General features: G+C 49.9%; 16 non-coding genes across 16 annotated transcripts; all 16 read left to right on the top strand.

The window, feature by feature from the left end:
* The first annotated feature begins 185 nt into the window (after positions 1–185).
* On the top strand, positions 186–304 carry LOC124590219. The gene has a single exon (XR_006976443.1). It is a non-coding gene; the product is annotated as a 5S ribosomal RNA (ribosomal RNA).
* A 1,033-nt stretch (positions 305–1,337) lies between these two features.
* Positions 1,338–1,456, top strand: LOC124590218. The gene has a single exon (XR_006976442.1). It is a non-coding gene; the product is annotated as a 5S ribosomal RNA (ribosomal RNA).
* A 1,033-nt stretch (positions 1,457–2,489) lies between these two features.
* Positions 2,490–2,608, top strand: LOC124590217. Its single transcript, XR_006976441.1, has one exon. It is a non-coding gene; the product is annotated as a 5S ribosomal RNA (ribosomal RNA).
* A 1,034-nt stretch (positions 2,609–3,642) lies between these two features.
* Positions 3,643–3,761, top strand: LOC124590176. The gene has a single exon (XR_006976402.1). It is a non-coding gene; the product is annotated as a 5S ribosomal RNA (ribosomal RNA).
* A 1,033-nt stretch (positions 3,762–4,794) lies between these two features.
* LOC124590216 lies at positions 4,795–4,913 on the top strand. Its single transcript, XR_006976440.1, has one exon. It is a non-coding gene; the product is annotated as a 5S ribosomal RNA (ribosomal RNA).
* Positions 4,914–5,946: 1,033 nt separating this feature from the next.
* On the top strand, positions 5,947–6,065 carry LOC124590215. The gene has a single exon (XR_006976439.1). It is a non-coding gene; the product is annotated as a 5S ribosomal RNA (ribosomal RNA).
* Positions 6,066–7,099: 1,034 nt separating this feature from the next.
* On the top strand, positions 7,100–7,218 carry LOC124590214. The gene has a single exon (XR_006976438.1). It is a non-coding gene; the product is annotated as a 5S ribosomal RNA (ribosomal RNA).
* A 1,034-nt stretch (positions 7,219–8,252) lies between these two features.
* Positions 8,253–8,371, top strand: LOC124590213. Its single transcript, XR_006976437.1, has one exon. It is a non-coding gene; the product is annotated as a 5S ribosomal RNA (ribosomal RNA).
* Positions 8,372–9,405: 1,034 nt separating this feature from the next.
* LOC124590212 lies at positions 9,406–9,524 on the top strand. Its single transcript, XR_006976436.1, has one exon. It is a non-coding gene; the product is annotated as a 5S ribosomal RNA (ribosomal RNA).
* A 1,033-nt stretch (positions 9,525–10,557) lies between these two features.
* On the top strand, positions 10,558–10,676 carry LOC124590211. Its single transcript, XR_006976435.1, has one exon. It is a non-coding gene; the product is annotated as a 5S ribosomal RNA (ribosomal RNA).
* A 1,033-nt stretch (positions 10,677–11,709) lies between these two features.
* Positions 11,710–11,828, top strand: LOC124590209. Its single transcript, XR_006976433.1, has one exon. It is a non-coding gene; the product is annotated as a 5S ribosomal RNA (ribosomal RNA).
* Positions 11,829–12,861: 1,033 nt separating this feature from the next.
* Positions 12,862–12,980, top strand: LOC124590208. The gene has a single exon (XR_006976432.1). It is a non-coding gene; the product is annotated as a 5S ribosomal RNA (ribosomal RNA).
* Positions 12,981–14,014: 1,034 nt separating this feature from the next.
* Positions 14,015–14,133, top strand: LOC124590175. The gene has a single exon (XR_006976401.1). It is a non-coding gene; the product is annotated as a 5S ribosomal RNA (ribosomal RNA).
* Positions 14,134–15,166: 1,033 nt separating this feature from the next.
* LOC124590207 lies at positions 15,167–15,285 on the top strand. Its single transcript, XR_006976431.1, has one exon. It is a non-coding gene; the product is annotated as a 5S ribosomal RNA (ribosomal RNA).
* Positions 15,286–16,324: 1,039 nt separating this feature from the next.
* LOC124590206 lies at positions 16,325–16,443 on the top strand. Its single transcript, XR_006976430.1, has one exon. It is a non-coding gene; the product is annotated as a 5S ribosomal RNA (ribosomal RNA).
* Positions 16,444–17,476: 1,033 nt separating this feature from the next.
* Positions 17,477–17,595, top strand: LOC124590205. Its single transcript, XR_006976429.1, has one exon. It is a non-coding gene; the product is annotated as a 5S ribosomal RNA (ribosomal RNA).
* Positions 17,596–18,161: the final 566 nt, after the last annotated feature.

Below are 18,161 nucleotides of genomic sequence, written 5' to 3'. Positions count from 1 at the left end.
AAAAAAAAATACACGAAGCGCGTCCTTCCGGCTCATAAGTTTTGGATCTCAGGATTGCGTTCGCGCTAACGTGACGAATTGTCAATAAAAAAAAATGCGGCTGCTTTCGACCGAAAAGTATGATTTTGTGTGTGTTGGGATAAGAACCGAATGCGAATTCTTCCATGCGCCTACATTACATGGGCGCCAACGGCCATACCATGTTGAATACACCGGTTCTCGTCCGATCACCGAAGTTAAACAACATCGGGCGTGGTTAGTACTTGGATGGGTGACCACCTGGGAACACCACGTGCTGTTGGCTCCCTTTCATTTACTTTTTTTTTTATACCGCCCTCTTTCCATACCACCGTTCTGTTGTGACAAAGATTCTTGCTTAAGCATTTTAATCTACTGTAATGACCATAAGGTGCGAAATTGCAGTAAATATCTCAGTTTGAGGGAGAATGTGCTAACCAAGTTCGCCAGGAAGTCTTTGAAAACGACAAAACAGTACGAATCGGCAGATGTGTTCTGAAATACGTCAGCGCCTGTTGTTGTGTAGCGGTGTACAATTCCTACTTCGATATGTAATTATAAATTTATTCCTTAGTCGACTCGTCTCGTCTCGTCATCTCCTGCAGACGTTTCTTGTGCTTGCGCTGTTATATGGGCCACGACCCGAGCGGCAGCGAGCGGCAGTCGAGCAAAGTCGGGACAAGTCGGGACGGGGACAGGGACAGGGATAGGAAAGGTGCGAATGCACTGCAAATTACGCAAACACCTCGTCTGAGGCGAGGCGAGGCGAGGCGAGGCGAGGCGAGGAAGCTCACATCGCCAGCAGTGGCGCCCTCCAACAAGACTCTGCCACACCCCGCACAGGCCTTACGCCGGTCGGCCGCGCGCCAGCCCTCCTGCGCTGGACACCAGGGACAAGATGCGTCTTCCGCGAGTGTCGAAGGCTGCACGCGCCAAGCGGATGACAGGAGGTGCAACGAGAAGTTGCGCGTCTCACACACACGGCGGCGCGCCCGCTAATTCGGCAGTCGCTCTGCTGGCACGTCGGATTGCGGAAGGAAGTGCATACAATTACAATTCTGTTCGTGTTTTATGTTGTAAAGTTGTTAGCTTGTAACGATGTAATGTTAATAAATAAATTCATAAATCTCCAAAAAAAAAAAATACACGAAGCGCGTCCTTCCGGCTCATAAGTTTTGGATCTCAGGATTGCGTTCGCGCTAACGTGACGAATTGTCAATAAAAAAAAATGCGGCTGCTTTCGACCGAAAAGTATGATTTTGTGTGTGTTGGGATAAGAACCGAATGCGAATTCTTCCATGCGCCTACATTACATGGGCGCCAACGGCCATACCATGTTGAATACACCGGTTCTCGTCCGATCACCGAAGTTAAACAACATCGGGCGTGGTTAGTACTTGGATGGGTGACCACCTGGGAACACCACGTGCTGTTGGCTCCCTTTCATTTACTTTTTTTTTTATACCGCCCTCTTTCCATACCACCGTTCTGTTGTGACAAAGATTCTTGCTTAAGCATTTTAATCTACTGTAATGACCATAAGGTGCGAAATTGCAGTAAATATCTCAGTTTGAGGGAGAATGTGCTAACCAAGTTCGCCAGGAAGTCTTTGAAAACGACAAAACAGTACGAATCGGCAGATGTGTTCTGAAATACGTCAGCGCCTGTTGTTGTGTAGCGGTGTACAATTCCTACTTCGATATGTAATTATAAATTTATTCCTTAGTCGACTCGTCTCGTCTCGTCATCTCCTGCAGACGTTTCTTGTGCTTGCGCTGTTATATGGGCCACGACCCGAGCGGCAGCGAGCGGCAGTCGAGCAAAGTCGGGACAAGTCGGGACGGGGACAGGGACAGGGATAGGAAAGGTGCGAATGCACTGCAAATTACGCAAACACCTCGTCTGAGGCGAGGCGAGGCGAGGCGAGGCGAGGCGAGGAAGCTCACATCGCCAGCAGTGGCGCCCTCCAACAAGACTCTGCCACACCCCGCACAGGCCTTACGCCGGTCGGCCGCGCGCCAGCCCTCCTGCGCTGGACACCAGGGACAAGATGCGTCTTCCGCGAGTGTCGAAGGCTGCACGCGCCAAGCGGATGACAGGAGGTGCAACGAGAAGTTGCGCGTCTCACACACACGGCGGCGCGCCCGCTAATTCGGCAGTCGCTCTGCTGGCACGTCGGATTGCGGAAGGAAGTGCATACAATTACAATTCTGTTCGTGTTTTATGTTGTAAAGTTGTTAGCTTGTAACGATGTAATGTTAATAAATAAATTCATAAATCTCCAAAAAAAAAAAATACACGAAGCGCGTCCTTCCGGCTCATAAGTTTTGGATCTCAGGATTGCGTTCGCGCTAACGTGACGAATTGTCAATAAAAAAAAATGCGGCTGCTTTCGACCGAAAAGTATGATTTTGTGTGTGTTGGGATAAGAACCGAATGCGAATTCTTCCATGCGCCTACATTACATGGGCGCCAACGGCCATACCATGTTGAATACACCGGTTCTCGTCCGATCACCGAAGTTAAACAACATCGGGCGTGGTTAGTACTTGGATGGGTGACCACCTGGGAACACCACGTGCTGTTGGCTCCCTTTCATTTACTTTTTTTTTTATACCGCCCTCTTTCCATACCACCGTTCTGTTGTGACAAAGATTCTTGCTTAAGCATTTTAATCTACTGTAATGACCATAAGGTGCGAAATTGCAGTAAATATCTCAGTTTGAGGGAGAATGTGCTAACCAAGTTCGCCAGGAAGTCTTTGAAAACGACAAAACAGTACGAATCGGCAGATGTGTTCTGAAATACGTCAGCGCCTGTTGTTGTGTAGCGGTGTACAATTCCTACTTCGATATGTAATTATAAATTTATTCCTTAGTCGACTCGTCTCGTCTCGTCATCTCCTGCAGACGTTTCTTGTGCTTGCGCTGTTATATGGGCCACGACCCGAGCGGCAGCGAGCGGCAGTCGAGCAAAGTCGGGACAAGTCGGGACGGGGACAGGGACAGGGATAGGAAAGGTGCGAATGCACTGCAAATTACGCAAACACCTCGTCTGAGGCGAGGCGAGGCGAGGCGAGGCGAGGCGAGGAAGCTCACATCGCCAGCAGTGGCGCCCTCCAACAAGACTCTGCCACACCCCGCACAGGCCTTACGCCGGTCGGCCGCGCGCCAGCCCTCCTGCGCTGGACACCAGGGACAAGATGCGTCTTCCGCGAGTGTCGAAGGCTGCACGCGCCAAGCGGATGACAGGAGGTGCAACGAGAAGTTGCGCGTCTCACACACACGGCGGCGCGCCCGCTAATTCGGCAGTCGCTCTGCTGGCACGTCGGATTGCGGAAGGAAGTGCATACAATTACAATTCTGTTCGTGTTTTATGTTGTAAAGTTGTTAGCTTGTAACGATGTAATGTTAATAAATAAATTCATAAATCTCCAAAAAAAAAAAAATACACGAAGCGCGTCCTTCCGGCTCATAAGTTTTGGATCTCAGGATTGCGTTCGCGCTAACGTGACGAATTGTCAATAAAAAAAAATGCGGCTGCTTTCGACCGAAAAGTATGATTTTGTGTGTGTTGGGATAAGAACCGAATGCGAATTCTTCCATGCGCCTACATTACATGGGCGCCAACGGCCATACCATGTTGAATACACCGGTTCTCGTCCGATCACCGAAGTTAAACAACATCGGGCGTCGTTAGTACTTGGATGGGTGACCACCTGGGAACACCACGTGCTGTTGGCTCCCTTTCATTTACTTTTTTTTTTATACCGCCCTCTTTCCATACCACCGTTCTGTTGTGACAAAGATTCTTGCTTAAGCATTTTAATCTACTGTAATGACCATAAGGTGCGAAATTGCAGTAAATATCTCAGTTTGAGGGAGAATGTGCTAACCAAGTTCGCCAGGAAGTCTTTGAAAACGACAAAACAGTACGAATCGGCAGATGTGTTCTGAAATACGTCAGCGCCTGTTGTTGTGTAGCGGTGTACAATTCCTACTTCGATATGTAATTATAAATTTATTCCTTAGTCGACTCGTCTCGTCTCGTCATCTCCTGCAGACGTTTCTTGTGCTTGCGCTGTTATATGGGCCACGACCCGAGCGGCAGCGAGCGGCAGTCGAGCAAAGTCGGGACAAGTCGGGACGGGGACAGGGACAGGGATAGGAAAGGTGCGAATGCACTGCAAATTACGCAAACACCTCGTCTGAGGCGAGGCGAGGCGAGGCGAGGCGAGGCGAGGAAGCTCACATCGCCAGCAGTGGCGCCCTCCAACAAGACTCTGCCACACCCCGCACAGGCCTTACGCCGGTCGGCCGCGCGCCAGCCCTCCTGCGCTGGACACCAGGGACAAGATGCGTCTTCCGCGAGTGTCGAAGGCTGCACGCGCCAAGCGGATGACAGGAGGTGCAACGAGAAGTTGCGCGTCTCACACACACGGCGGCGCGCCCGCTAATTCGGCAGTCGCTCTGCTGGCACGTCGGATTGCGGAAGGAAGTGCATACAATTACAATTCTGTTCGTGTTTTATGTTGTAAAGTTGTTAGCTTGTAACGATGTAATGTTAATAAATAAATTCATAAATCTCCAAAAAAAAAAAATACACGAAGCGCGTCCTTCCGGCTCATAAGTTTTGGATCTCAGGATTGCGTTCGCGCTAACGTGACGAATTGTCAATAAAAAAAAATGCGGCTGCTTTCGACCGAAAAGTATGATTTTGTGTGTGTTGGGATAAGAACCGAATGCGAATTCTTCCATGCGCCTACATTACATGGGCGCCAACGGCCATACCATGTTGAATACACCGGTTCTCGTCCGATCACCGAAGTTAAACAACATCGGGCGTGGTTAGTACTTGGATGGGTGACCACCTGGGAACACCACGTGCTGTTGGCTCCCTTTCATTTACTTTTTTTTTTATACCGCCCTCTTTCCATACCACCGTTCTGTTGTGACAAAGATTCTTGCTTAAGCATTTTAATCTACTGTAATGACCATAAGGTGCGAAATTGCAGTAAATATCTCAGTTTGAGGGAGAATGTGCTAACCAAGTTCGCCAGGAAGTCTTTGAAAACGACAAAACAGTACGAATCGGCAGATGTGTTCTGAAATACGTCAGCGCCTGTTGTTGTGTAGCGGTGTACAATTCCTACTTCGATATGTAATTATAAATTTATTCCTTAGTCGACTCGTCTCGTCTCGTCATCTCCTGCAGACGTTTCTTGTGCTTGCGCTGTTATATGGGCCACGACCCGAGCGGCAGCGAGCGGCAGTCGAGCAAAGTCGGGACAAGTCGGGACGGGGACAGGGACAGGGATAGGAAAGGTGCGAATGCACTGCAAATTACGCAAACACCTCGTCTGAGGCGAGGCGAGGCGAGGCGAGGCGAGGCGAGGAAGCTCACATCGCCAGCAGTGGCGCCCTCCAACAAGACTCTGCCACACCCCGCACAGGCCTTACGCCGGTCGGCCGCGCGCCAGCCCTCCTGCGCTGGACACCAGGGACAAGATGCGTCTTCCGCGAGTGTCGAAGGCTGCACGCGCCAAGCGGATGACAGGAGGTGCAACGAGAAGTTGCGCGTCTCACACACACGGCGGCGCGCCCGCTAATTCGGCAGTCGCTCTGCTGGCACGTCGGATTGCGGAAGGAAGTGCATACAATTACAATTCTGTTCGTGTTTTATGTTGTAAAGTTGTTAGCTTGTAACGATGTAATGTTAATAAATAAATTCATAAATCTCCAAAAAAAAAAAATACACGAAGCGCGTCCTTCCGGCTCATAAGTTTTGGATCTCAGGATTGCGTTCGCGCTAACGTGACGAATTGTCAATAAAAAAAAATGCGGCTGCTTTCGACCGAAAAGTATGATTTTGTGTGTGTTGGGATAAGAACCGAATGCGAATTCTTCCATGCGCCTACATTACATGGGCGCCAACGGCCATACCATGTTGAATACACCGGTTCTCGTCCGATCACCGAAGTTAAACAACATCGGGCGTGGTTAGTACTTGGATGGGTGACCACCTGGGAACACCACGTGCTGTTGGCTCCCTTTCATTTACTTTTTTTTTTATACCGCCCTCTTTCCATACCACCGTTCTGTTGTGACAAAGATTCTTGCTTAAGCATTTTAATCTACTGTAATGACCATAAGGTGCGAAATTGCAGTAAATATCTCAGTTTGAGGGAGAATGTGCTAACCAAGTTCGCCAGGAAGTCTTTGAAAACGACAAAACAGTACGAATCGGCAGATGTGTTCTGAAATACGTCAGCGCCTGTTGTTGTGTAGCGGTGTACAATTCCTACTTCGATATGTAATTATAAATTTATTCCTTAGTCGACTCGTCTCGTCTCGTCATCTCCTGCAGACGTTTCTTGTGCTTGCGCTGTTATATGGGCCACGACCCGAGCGGCAGCGAGCGGCAGTCGAGCAAAGTCGGGACAAGTCGGGACGGGGACAGGGACAGGGATAGGAAAGGTGCGAATGCACTGCAAATTACGCAAACACCTCGTCTGAGGCGAGGCGAGGCGAGGCGAGGCGAGGCGAGGAAGCTCACATCGCCAGCAGTGGCGCCCTCCAACAAGACTCTGCCACACCCCGCACAGGCCTTACGCCGGTCGGCCGCGCGCCAGCCCTCCTGCGCTGGACACCAGGGACAAGATGCGTCTTCCGCGAGTGTCGAAGGCTGCACGCGCCAAGCGGATGACAGGAGGTGCAACGAGAAGTTGCGCGTCTCACACACACGGCGGCGCGCCCGCTAATTCGGCAGTCGCTCTGCTGGCACGTCGGATTGCGGAAGGAAGTGCATACAATTACAATTCTGTTCGTGTTTTATGTTGTAAAGTTGTTAGCTTGTAACGATGTAATGTTAATAAATAAATTCATAAATCTCCAAAAAAAAAAAAATACACGAAGCGCGTCCTTCCGGCTCATAAGTTTTGGATCTCAGGATTGCGTTCGCGCTAACGTGACGAATTGTCAATAAAAAAAAATGCGGCTGCTTTCGACCGAAAAGTATGATTTTGTGTGTGTTGGGATAAGAACCGAATGCGAATTCTTCCATGCGCCTACATTACATGGGCGCCAACGGCCATACCATGTTGAATACACCGGTTCTCGTCCGATCACCGAAGTTAAACAACATCGGGCGTGGTTAGTACTTGGATGGGTGACCACCTGGGAACACCACGTGCTGTTGGCTCCCTTTCATTTACTTTTTTTTTTATACCGCCCTCTTTCCATACCACCGTTCTGTTGTGACAAAGATTCTTGCTTAAGCATTTTAATCTACTGTAATGACCATAAGGTGCGAAATTGCAGTAAATATCTCAGTTTGAGGGAGAATGTGCTAACCAAGTTCGCCAGGAAGTCTTTGAAAACGACAAAACAGTACGAATCGGCAGATGTGTTCTGAAATACGTCAGCGCCTGTTGTTGTGTAGCGGTGTACAATTCCTACTTCGATATGTAATTATAAATTTATTCCTTAGTCGACTCGTCTCGTCTCGTCATCTCCTGCAGACGTTTCTTGTGCTTGCGCTGTTATATGGGCCACGACCCGAGCGGCAGCGAGCGGCAGTCGAGCAAAGTCGGGACAAGTCGGGACGGGGACAGGGACAGGGATAGGAAAGGTGCGAATGCACTGCAAATTACGCAAACACCTCGTCTGAGGCGAGGCGAGGCGAGGCGAGGCGAGGCGAGGAAGCTCACATCGCCAGCAGTGGCGCCCTCCAACAAGACTCTGCCACACCCCGCACAGGCCTTACGCCGGTCGGCCGCGCGCCAGCCCTCCTGCGCTGGACACCAGGGACAAGATGCGTCTTCCGCGAGTGTCGAAGGCTGCACGCGCCAAGCGGATGACAGGAGGTGCAACGAGAAGTTGCGCGTCTCACACACACGGCGGCGCGCCCGCTAATTCGGCAGTCGCTCTGCTGGCACGTCGGATTGCGGAAGGAAGTGCATACAATTACAATTCTGTTCGTGTTTTATGTTGTAAAGTTGTTAGCTTGTAACGATGTAATGTTAATAAATAAATTCATAAATCTCCAAAAAAAAAAAAATACACGAAGCGCGTCCTTCCGGCTCATAAGTTTTGGATCTCAGGATTGCGTTCGCGCTAACGTGACGAATTGTCAATAAAAAAAAATGCGGCTGCTTTCGACCGAAAAGTATGATTTTGTGTGTGTTGGGATAAGAACCGAATGCGAATTCTTCCATGCGCCTACATTACATGGGCGCCAACGGCCATACCATGTTGAATACACCGGTTCTCGTCCGATCACCGAAGTTAAACAACATCGGGCGTGGTTAGTACTTGGATGGGTGACCACCTGGGAACACCACGTGCTGTTGGCTCCCTTTCATTTACTTTTTTTTTTATACCGCCCTCTTTCCATACCACCGTTCTGTTGTGACAAAGATTCTTGCTTAAGCATTTTAATCTACTGTAATGACCATAAGGTGCGAAATTGCAGTAAATATCTCAGTTTGAGGGAGAATGTGCTAACCAAGTTCGCCAGGAAGTCTTTGAAAACGACAAAACAGTACGAATCGGCAGATGTGTTCTGAAATACGTCAGCGCCTGTTGTTGTGTAGCGGTGTACAATTCCTACTTCGATATGTAATTATAAATTTATTCCTTAGTCGACTCGTCTCGTCTCGTCATCTCCTGCAGACGTTTCTTGTGCTTGCGCTGTTATATGGGCCACGACCCGAGCGGCAGCGAGCGGCAGTCGAGCAAAGTCGGGACAAGTCGGGACGGGGACAGGGACAGGGATAGGAAAGGTGCGAATGCACTGCAAATTACGCAAACACCTCGTCTGAGGCGAGGCGAGGCGAGGCGAGGCGAGGCGAGGAAGCTCACATCGCCAGCAGTGGCGCCCTCCAACAAGACTCTGCCACACCCCGCACAGGCCTTACGCCGGTCGGCCGCGCGCCAGCCCTCCTGCGCTGGACACCAGGGACAAGATGCGTCTTCCGCGAGTGTCGAAGGCTGCACGCGCCAAGCGGATGACAGGAGGTGCAACGAGAAGTTGCGCGTCTCACACACACGGCGGCGCGCCCGCTAATTCGGCAGTCGCTCTGCTGGCACGTCGGATTGCGGAAGGAAGTACATACAATTACAATTCTGTTCGTGTTTTATGTTGTAAAGTTGTTAGCTTGTAACGATGTAATGTTAATAAATAAATTCATAAATCTCCAAAAAAAAAAAAATACACGAAGCGCGTCCTTCCGGCTCATAAGTTTTGGATCTCAGGATTGCGTTCGCGCTAACGTGACGAATTGTCAATAAAAAAAAATGCGGCTGCTTTCGACCGAAAAGTATGATTTTGTGTGTGTTGGGATAAGAACCGAATGCGAATTCTTCCATGCGCCTACATTACATGGGCGCCAACGGCCATACCATGTTGAATACACCGGTTCTCGTCCGATCACCGAAGTTAAACAACATCGGGCGTGGTTAGTACTTGGATGGGTGACCACCTGGGAACACCACGTGCTGTTGGCTCCCTTTCATTTACTTTTTTTTTTATACCGCCCTCTTTCCATACCACCGTTCTGTTGTGACAAAGATTCTTGCTTAAGCATTTTAATCTACTGTAATGACCATAAGGTGCGAAATTGCAGTAAATATCTCAGTTTGAGGGAGAATGTGCTAACCAAGTTCGCCAGGAAGTCTTTGAAAACGACAAAACAGTACGAATCGGCAGATGTGTTCTGAAATACGTCAGCGCCTGTTGTTGTGTAGCGGTGTACAATTCCTACTTCGATATGTAATTATAAATTTATTCCTTAGTCGACTCGTCTCGTCTCGTCATCTCCTGCAGACGTTTCTTGTGCTTGCGCTGTTATATGGGCCACGACCCGAGCGGCAGCGAGCGGCAGTCGAGCAAAGTCGGGACAAGTCGGGACGGGGACAGGGACAGGGATAGGAAAGGTGCGAATGCACTGCAAATTACGCAAACACCTCGTCTGAGGCGAGGCGAGGCGAGGCGAGGCGAGGCGAGGAAGCTCACATCGCCAGCAGTGGCGCCCTCCAACAAGACTCTGCCACACCCCGCACAGGCCTTACGCCGGTCGGCCGCGCGCCAGCCCTCCTGCGCTGGACACCAGGGACAAGATGCGTCTTCCGCGAGTGTCGAAGGCTGCACGCGCCAAGCGGATGACAGGAGGTGCAACGAGAAGTTGCGCGTCTCACACACACGGCGGCGCGCCCGCTAATTCGGCAGTCGCTCTGCTGGCACGTCGGATTGCGGAAGGAAGTGCATACAATTACAATTCTGTTCGTGTTTTATGTTGTAAAGTTGTTAGCTTGTAACGATGTAATGTTAATAAATAAATTCATAAATCTCCAAAAAAAAAAAATACACGAAGCGCGTCCTTCCGGCTCATAAGTTTTGGATCTCAGGATTGCGTTCGCGCTAACGTGACGAATTGTCAATAAAAAAAAATGCGGCTGCTTTCGACCGAAAAGTATGATTTTGTGTGTGTTGGGATAAGAACCGAATGCGAATTCTTCCATGCGCCTACATTACATGGGCGCCAACGGCCATACCATGTTGAATACACCGGTTCTCGTCCGATCACCGAAGTTAAACAACATCGGGCGTGGTTAGTACTTGGATGGGTGACCACCTGGGAACACCACGTGCTGTTGGCTCCCTTTCATTTACTTTTTTTTTTATACCGCCCTCTTTCCATACCACCGTTCTGTTGTGACAAAGATTCTTGCTTAAGCATTTTAATCTACTGTAATGACCATAAGGTGCGAAATTGCAGTAAATATCTCAGTTTGAGGGAGAATGTGCTAACCAAGTTCGCCAGGAAGTCTTTGAAAACGACAAAACAGTACGAATCGGCAGATGTGTTCTGAAATACGTCAGCGCCTGTTGTTGTGTAGCGGTGTACAATTCCTACTTCGATATGTAATTATAAATTTATTCCTTAGTCGACTCGTCTCGTCTCGTCATCTCCTGCAGACGTTTCTTGTGCTTGCGCTGTTATATGGGCCACGACCCGAGCGGCAGCGAGCGGCAGTCGAGCAAAGTCGGGACAAGTCGGGACGGGGACAGGGACAGGGATAGGAAAGGTGCGAATGCACTGCAAATTACGCAAACACCTCGTCTGAGGCGAGGCGAGGCGAGGCGAGGCGAGGCGAGGAAGCTCACATCGCCAGCAGTGGCGCCCTCCAACAAGACTCTGCCACACCCCGCACAGGCCTTACGCCGGTCGGCCGCGCGCCAGCCCTCCTGCGCTGGACACCAGGGACAAGATGCGTCTTCCGCGAGTGTCGAAGGCTGCACGCGCCAAGCGGATGACAGGAGGTGCAACGAGAAGTTGCGCGTCTCACACACACGGCGGCGCGCCCGCTAATTCGGCAGTCGCTCTGCTGGCACGTCGGATTGCGGAAGGAAGTGCATACAATTACAATTCTGTTCGTGTTTTATGTTGTAAAGTTGTTAGCTTGTAACGATGTAATGTTAATAAATAAATTCATAAATCTCCAAAAAAAAAAAATACACGAAGCGCGTCCTTCCGGCTCATAAGTTTTGGATCTCAGGATTGCGTTCGCGCTAACGTGACGAATTGTCAATAAAAAAAAATGCGGCTGCTTTCGACCGAAAAGTATGATTTTGTGTGTGTTGGGATAAGAACCGAATGCGAATTCTTCCATGCGCCTACATTACATGGGCGCCAACGGCCATACCATGTTGAATACACCGGTTCTCGTCCGATCACCGAAGTTAAACAACATCGGGCGTGGTTAGTACTTGGATGGGTGACCACCTGGGAACACCACGTGCTGTTGGCTCCCTTTCATTTACTTTTTTTTTTATACCGCCCTCTTTCCATACCACCGTTCTGTTGTGACAAAGATTCTTGCTTAAGCATTTTAATCTACTGTAATGACCATAAGGTGCGAAATTGCAGTAAATATCTCAGTTTGAGGGAGAATGTGCTAACCAAGTTCGCCAGGAAGTCTTTGAAAACGACAAAACAGTACGAATCGGCAGATGTGTTCTGAAATACGTCAGCGCCTGTTGTTGTGTAGCGGTGTACAATTCCTACTTCGATATGTAATTATAAATTTATTCCTTAGTCGACTCGTCTCGTCTCGTCATCTCCTGCAGACGTTTCTTGTGCTTGCGCTGTTATATGGGCCACGACCCGAGCGGCAGCGAGCGGCAGTCGAGCAAAGTCGGGACAAGTCGGGACGGGGACAGGGACAGGGATAGGAAAGGTGCGAATGCACTGCAAATTACGCAAACACCTCGTCTGAGGCGAGGCGAGGCGAGGCGAGGCGAGGCGAGGAAGCTCACATCGCCAGCAGTGGCGCCCTCCAACAAGACTCTGCCACACCCCGCACAGGCCTTACGCCGGTCGGCCGCGCGCCAGCCCTCCTGCGCTGGACACCAGGGACAAGATGCGTCTTCCGCGAGTGTCGAAGGCTGCACGCGCCAAGCGGATGACAGGAGGTGCAACGAGAAGTTGCGCGTCTCACACACACGGCGGCGCGCCCGCTAATTCGGCAGTCGCTCTGCTGGCACGTCGGATTGCGGAAGGAAGTGCATACAATTACAATTCTGTTCGTGTTTTATGTTGTAAAGTTGTTAGCTTGTAACGATGTAATGTTAATAAATAAATTCATAAATCTCCAAAAAAAAAAAATACACGAAGCGCGTCCTTCCGGCTCATAAGTTTTGGATCTCAGGATTGCGTTCGCGCTAACGTGACGAATTGTCAATAAAAAAAAATGCGGCTGCTTTCGACCGAAAAGTATGATTTTGTGTGTGTTGGGATAAGAACCGAATGCGAATTCTTCCATGCGCCTACATTACATGGGCGCCAACGGCCATACCATGTTGAATACACCGGTTCTCGTCCGATCACCGAAGTTAAACAACATCGGGCGTGGTTAGTACTTGGATGGGTGACCACCTGGGAACACCACGTGCTGTTGGCTCCCTTTCATTTACTTTTTTTTTTATACCGCCCTCTTTCCATACCACCGTTCTGTTGTGACAAAGATTCTTGCTTAAGCATTTTAATCTACTGTAATGACCATAAGGTGCGAAATTGCAGTAAATATCTCAGTTTGAGGGAGAATGTGCTAACCAAGTTCGCCAGGAAGTCTTTGAAAACGACAAAACAGTACGAATCGGCAGATGTGTTCTGAAATACGTCAGCGCCTGTTGTTGTGTAGCGGTGTACAATTCCTACTTCGATATGTAATTATAAATTTATTCCTTAGTCGACTCGTCTCGTCTCGTCATCTCCTGCAGACGTTTCTTGTGCTTGCGCTGTTATATGGGCCACGACCCGAGCGGCAGCGAGCGGCAGTCGAGCAAAGTCGGGACAAGTCGGGACGGGGACAGGGACAGGGATAGGAAAGGTGCGAATGCACTGCAAATTACGCAAACACCTCGTCTGAGGCGAGGCGAGGCGAGGCGAGGCGAGGCGAGGAAGCTCACATCGCCAGCAGTGGCGCCCTCCAACAAGACTCTGCCACACCCCGCACAGGCCTTACGCCGGTCGGCCGCGCGCCAGCCCTCCTGCGCTGGACACCAGGGACAAGATGCGTCTTCCGCGAGTGTCGAAGGCTGCACGCGCCAAGCGGATGACAGGAGGTGCAACGAGAAGTTGCGCGTCTCACACACACGGCGGCGCGCCCGCTAATTCGGCAGTCGCTCTGCTGGCACGTCGGATTGCGGAAGGAAGTGCATACAATTACAATTCTGTTCGTGTTTTATGTTGTAAAGTTGTTAGCTTGTAACGATGTAATGTTAATAAATAAATTCATAAATCTCCAAAAAAAAAAAAATACACGAAGCGCGTCCTTCCGGCTCATAAGTTTTGGATCTCAGGATTGCGTTCGCGCTAACGTGACGAATTGTCAATAAAAAAAAATGCGGCTGCTTTCGACCGAAAAGTATGATTTTGTGTGTGTTGGGATAAGAACCGAATGCGAATTCTTCCATGCGCCTACATTACATGGGCGCCAACGGCCATACCATGTTGAATACACCGGTTCTCGTCCGATCACCGAAGTTAAACAACATCGGGCGTCGTTAGTACTTGGATGGGTGACCACCTGGGAACACCACGTGCTGTTGGCTCCCTTTCATTTACTTTTTTTTTTATACCGCCCTCTTTCCATACCACCGTTCTGTTGTGACAAAGATTCTTGCTTAAGCATTTTAATCTACTGTAATGACCATAAGGTGCGAAATTGCAGTAAATATCTCAGTTTGAGGGAGAATGTGCTAACCAAGTTCGCCAGGAAGTCTTTGAAAACGACAAAACAGTACGAATCGGCAGATGTGTTCTGAAATACGTCAGCGCCTGTTGTTGTGTAGCGGTGTACAATTCCTACTTCGATATGTAATTATAAATTTATTCCTTAGTCGACTCGTCTCGTCTCGTCATCTCCTGCAGACGTTTCTTGTGCTTGCGCTGTTATATGGGCCACGACCCGAGCGGCAGCGAGCGGCAGTCGAGCAAAGTCGGGACAAGTCGGGACGGGGACAGGGACAGGGATAGGAAAGGTGCGAATGCACTGCAAATTACGCAAACACCTCGTCTGAGGCGAGGCGAGGCGAGGCGAGGCGAGGCGAGGAAGCTCACATCGCCAGCAGTGGCGCCCTCCAACAAGACTCTGCCACACCCCGCACAGGCCTTACGCCGGTCGGCCGCGCGCCAGCCCTCCTGCGCTGGACACCAGGGACAAGATGCGTCTTCCGCGAGTGTCGAAGGCTGCACGCGCCAAGCGGATGACAGGAGGTGCAACGAGAAGTTGCGCGTCTCACACACACGGCGGCGCGCCCGCTAATTCGGCAGTCGCTCTGCTGGCACGTCGGATTGCGGAAGGAAGTGCATACAATTACAATTCTGTTCGTGTTTTATGTTGTAAAGTTGTTAGCTTGTAACGATGTAATGTTAATAAATAAATTCATAAATCTCCAAAAAAAAAAAATACACGAAGCGCGTCCTTCCGGCTCATAAGTTTTGGATCTCAGGATTGCGTTCGCGCTAACGTGACGAATTGTCAATAAAAAAAAATGCGGCTGCTTTCGACCGAAAAGTATGATTTTGTGTGTGTTGGGATAAGAACCGAATGCGAATTCTTCCATGCGCCTACATTACATGGGCGCCAACGGCCATACCATGTTGAATACACCGGTTCTCGTCCGATCACCGAAGTTAAACAACATCGGGCGTGGTTAGTACTTGGATGGGTGACCACCTGGGAACACCACGTGCTGTTGGCTCCCTTTCATTTACTTTTTTTTTTATACCGCCCTCTTTCCATACCACCGTTCTGTTGTGACAAAGATTCTTGCTTAAGCATTTTAATCTACTGTAATGACCATAAGGTGCGAAATTGCAGTAAATATCTCAGTTTGAGGGAGAATGTGCTAACCAAGTTCGCCAGGAAGTCTTTGAAAACGACAAAACAGTACGAATCGGCAGATGTGTTCTGAAATACGTCAGCGCCTGTTGTTGTGTAGCGGTGTACAATTCCTACTTCGATATGTAATTATAAATTTATTCCTTAGTCGACTCGTCTCGTCTCGTCATCTCCTGCAGACGTTTCTTGTGCTTGCGCTGTTATATGGGCCACGACCCGAGCGGCAGCGAGCGGCAGTCGAGCAAAGTCGGGACAAGTCGGGACGGGGACAGGGACAGGGATAGGAAAGGTGCGAATGCACTGCAAATTACGCAAACACCTCGTCTGAGGCGAGGCGAGGCGAGGCGAGGCGAGGCGAGGCGAGGAAGCTCACATCGCCAGCAGTGGCGCCCTCCAACAAGACTCTGCCACACCCCGCACAGGCCTTACGCCGGTCGGCCGCGCGCCAGCCCTCCTGCGCTGGACACCAGGGACAAGATGCGTCTTCCGCGAGTGTCGAAGGCTGCACGCGCCAAGCGGATGACAGGAGGTGCAACGAGAAGTTGCGCGTCTCACACACACGGCGGCGCGCCCGCTAATTCGGCAGTCGCTCTGCTGGCACGTCGGATTGCGGAAGGAAGTGCATACAATTACAATTCTGTTCGTGTTTTATGTTGTAAAGTTGTTAGCTTGTAACGATGTAATGTTAATAAATAAATTCATAAATCTCCAAAAAAAAAAAAATACACGAAGCGCGTCCTTCCGGCTCATAAGTTTTGGATCTCAGGATTGCGTTCGCGCTAACGTGACGAATTGTCAATAAAAAAAAATGCGGCTGCTTTCGACCGAAAAGTATGATTTTGTGTGTGTTGGGATAAGAACCGAATGCGAATTCTTCCATGCGCCTACATTACATGGGCGCCAACGGCCATACCATGTTGAATACACCGGTTCTCGTCCGATCACCGAAGTTAAACAACATCGGGCGTGGTTAGTACTTGGATGGGTGACCACCTGGGAACACCACGTGCTGTTGGCTCCCTTTCATTTACTTTTTTTTTTATACCGCCCTCTTTCCATACCACCGTTCTGTTGTGACAAAGATTCTTGCTTAAGCATTTTAATCTACTGTAATGACCATAAGGTGCGAAATTGCAGTAAATATCTCAGTTTGAGGGAGAATGTGCTAACCAAGTTCGCCAGGAAGTCTTTGAAAACGACAAAACAGTACGAATCGGCAGATGTGTTCTGAAATACGTCAGCGCCTGTTGTTGTGTAGCGGTGTACAATTCCTACTTCGATATGTAATTATAAATTTATTCCTTAGTCGACTCGTCTCGTCTCGTCATCTCCTGCAGACGTTTCTTGTGCTTGCGCTGTTATATGGGCCACGACCCGAGCGGCAGCGAGCGGCAGTCGAGCAAAGTCGGGACAAGTCGGGACGGGGACAGGGACAGGGATAGGAAAGGTGCGAATGCACTGCAAATTACGCAAACACCTCGTCTGAGGCGAGGCGAGGCGAGGCGAGGCGAGGCGAGGAAGCTCACATCGCCAGCAGTGGCGCCCTCCAACAAGACTCTGCCACACCCCGCACAGGCCTTACGCCGGTCGGCCGCGCGCCAGCCCTCCTGCGCTGGACACCAGGGACAAGATGCGTCTTCCGCGAGTGTCGAAGGCTGCACGCGCCAAGCGGATGACAGGAGGTGCAACGAGAAGTTGCGCGTCTCACACACACGGCGGCGCGCCCGCTAATTCGGCAGTCGCTCTGCTGGCACGTCGGATTGCGGAAGGAAGTGCATACAATTACAATTCTGTTCGTGTTTTATGTTGTAAAGTTGTTAGCTTGTAACGATGTAATGTTAATAAATAAATTCATAAATCTCCAAAAAAAAAAAATACACGAAGCGCGTCCTTCCGGCTCATAAGTTTTGGATCTCAGGATTGCGTTCGCGCTAACGTGACGAATTGTCAATAAAAAAAAATGCGGCTGCTTTCGACCGAAAAGTATGATTTTGTGTGTGTTGGGATAAGAACCGAATGCGAATTCTTCCATGCGCCTACATTACATGGGCGCCAACGGCCATACCATGTTGAATACACCGGTTCTCGTCCGATCACCGAAGTTAAACAACATCGGGCGTGGTTAGTACTTGGATGGGTGACCACCTGGGAACACCACGTGCTGTTGGCTCCCTTTCATTTACTTTTTTTTTTATACCGCCCTCTTTCCATACCACCGTTCTGTTGTGACAAAGATTCTTGCTTAAGCATTTTAATCTACTGTAATGACCATAAGGTGCGAAATTGCAGTAAATATCTCAGTTTGAGGGAGAATGTGCTAACCAAGTTCGCCAGGAAGTCTTTGAAAACGACAAAACAGTACGAATCGGCAGATGTGTTCTGAAATACGTCAGCGCCTGTTGTTGTGTAGCGGTGTACAATTCCTACTTCGATATGTAATTATAAATTTATTCCTTAGTCGACTCGTCTCGTCTCGTCATCTCCTGCAGACGTTTCTTGTGCTTGCGCTGTTATATGGGCCACGACCCGAGCGGCAGCGAGCGGCAGTCGAGCAAAGTCGGGACAAGTCGGGACGGGGACAGGGACAGGGATAGGAAAGGTGCGAATGCACTGCAAATTACGCAAACACCTCGTCTGAGGCGAGGCGAGGCGAGGCGAGGCGAGGCGAGGAAGCTCACATCGCCAGCAGTGGCGCCCTCCAACAAGACTCTGCCACACCCCGCACAGGCCTTACGC

The sequence above is a fragment of the Schistocerca americana genome, unplaced genomic scaffold, assembly GCF_021461395.2.
Source record: "Schistocerca americana isolate TAMUIC-IGC-003095 unplaced genomic scaffold, iqSchAmer2.1 HiC_scaffold_748, whole genome shotgun sequence".
Taxonomy (NCBI): Eukaryota; Metazoa; Arthropoda; class Insecta; order Orthoptera; family Acrididae; genus Schistocerca; species Schistocerca americana.
The sequence above is the reverse complement of the archived record's forward strand: the minus strand, read 5'-3'. Positions and strand labels throughout refer to the sequence as shown.